The sequence below is a fragment of the Physeter macrocephalus genome, unplaced genomic scaffold (genome assembly GCF_002837175.3).
Source record: "Physeter macrocephalus isolate SW-GA unplaced genomic scaffold, ASM283717v5 random_11779, whole genome shotgun sequence".
NCBI classification, from domain to species: domain Eukaryota; kingdom Metazoa; phylum Chordata; class Mammalia; order Artiodactyla; family Physeteridae; genus Physeter; species Physeter macrocephalus.
In genome coordinates this window covers 1-1,931 of record NW_021157063.1, presented here as the reverse complement: position 1 = coordinate 1,931, position 1,931 = coordinate 1, and the positions used below count along the sequence as shown (strand labels likewise).

Sequence of the window (1,931 nt, the reverse complement as noted above, 5' to 3'; positions counted from 1 at the left end):
CACCCCTGCCCAGGAACCCCACGGCCATCGCTGGGTCCCCCCCACTCACGGTCCACCCCCCGCCGTCCACGTCCATGTCACACAGCACGGTCAGCGGCCGGCAGTCGGGCAGGTAGATGGTGTGCCAGCCGCTCAGAAGGTGCCCCCTGGTGAGCAGCTCCTTACAGGTCCGAGGTCCTGGAAGGGAAGCCGGGAATGGACGCCAGGACAGGAGCTCTGGGCGGGGCAGGGGGGAGGGGGAGGGGGGAGAGGCAGCGACACCCGCCTGGGGGAGGTGGGCTCTGAGTCCTGGGACAGAGACGCAGCCCCCAGGCCCCCCGGCTAGGACGGCCAGGCCCCGTCTACCTGGCCCTCCCCACCTCCCAGGCCTGCCCCCGCCTAGTCTCCTGGGCACCTGGCCTCCTCCTGGCATGTACTCGAGTTATCCAGGCAATGGCTGCCTATCACTCGGGTAACCGGGGAGTAAGATATGCGCAGAGAGGGTTTTGTCCTTGGAAGGAGGACCCTGAGCCTGTGCGGCTGGCCTTCTGGTCGACCCCGCTCCCCCGCCCCAGCAGGAGCGGGCCCAGGCGGAGGTCGGGGGTCGGCGTGTGCGCAGTCACCTGTGGCACAGGAGTGAAGCTGCCCCGGCTCTCCTGTCGTGGGGAGAGAGGACATGCACGTCACACGTCGGGGAACAGCGCCCCGCGCCCCTCAGCCCCGCTGCTCGGCGAACGCGGCGTGGAGGACGGAAACCATTATCCAGCTCTTTGCAGGACTATCGGCCTCCAGCCTGAGGATCCGTTCCTCGACTCCGCATCACTGGGCTTGCTGGGCCCCCGCTGCGTCCGGCCTGCCCGGGGGCTGGCGGCCAGCACGTCCCGCGGGGCTCCGGCTGGACCGCCGTGCCGGCCACCTCGCCGTGCCGGCCACCTCGCCTGGGCTCCACGGCTCCCGGGGTGGAGGATCGGCTCCCCCAGGCCTATCGCTTCCCACAGCCCGTGTCTGCATCAGAGCCTCCGGCCGTGGAAAGTTCTCGGGAGCATTTGGGATGTGAGTCTGGGCCCCAACCTTGCACTTTGTATCTGTAGCCAGAGCATGGACTGTGTCTCGGAGTGTTGCCTTTTCTTGCTGTTACAACTTTTTAAATAAATGAGCATAAATCAGAACACTAGAAGCAAAACGGCCAAAATCATGTAGTGAGGCAGCGTTGCCCGTCACCTGGGTCCAACTCTGGAGCCTCTGGGCTTTGAGCGCTCACCGGCCGCTGGCAGCTCGCCGGGCTCAGAGGCCCCTCCTCCCGCACCCATCGGCTGGACGGCCAGGGCCAGGGCTGTGCTCTGAGATCCTCCCCCGGGTGGTGCTGGGCGTGGCCGAGGCCTCTGGGGCCCCCCAGCCCCCTGCAAAGCCTGCCCAGTGACCCCAGGGAGGCGGAGGGGCTCACCTTTCTCTCCGCGCGCGCCCTTTTCCCCTCGGTCTCCTGGGGAGAGACAGGAGATGCACAGGACGTCGGGTCAGTGGACGTCGACCCTCCGCTCTGGAAACCACCCACGTGCCCAGTTCTTCGGGAGCTGGGGCGTGGGGGACGAGGCTGAGGCTCTGGGCGCCGCACACGCGTGCTCCGCGGCCCACACCTTTCCAATGCCTGGGTCTCAGCCGGGGCAGTTGGGGGGGTACTCAGAGGCCTGGAATCTTCCCTGGGGTATGAGAGGCTGTTCTGGACCTGGGCCCCGGACCCGGGACCCAGCTCACACGCTGTCTCGAAGCTCTTTGCAAACGGGAAATAGGACAGGTGCCTCTCTGTCACTTGGCCCCCCTCCCTCTCTCTGTCTCTCTCCCATCTCTCTCTCCACCTCCTCCCTCTCTCTCTCTGTCTGTCTCCCTCTCTCATGTCTCTGTAGACAGGCCCCGGGGTCCTGCTCAGGGGTCCTAGCTCTTCATCACCTTTGGTA

The 1,931-nt window shown here is 66.5% G+C and overlaps 1 long non-coding RNA gene across 1 annotated transcript; it reads right to left on the bottom strand.

The window, feature by feature from the left end:
* Window positions 1-82: 82 nt before the first annotated feature.
* On the bottom strand, window positions 83-1,450 carry LOC114485922 (uncharacterized). The gene is made up of 3 exons (XR_003679153.2): window positions 1,424-1,450; window positions 603-635; window positions 83-177 (listed from the first exon to the last, which is right to left on the bottom strand). It is a non-coding gene; the product is annotated as an uncharacterized lncRNA (long non-coding RNA).
* Window positions 1,451-1,931: the final 481 nt, after the last annotated feature.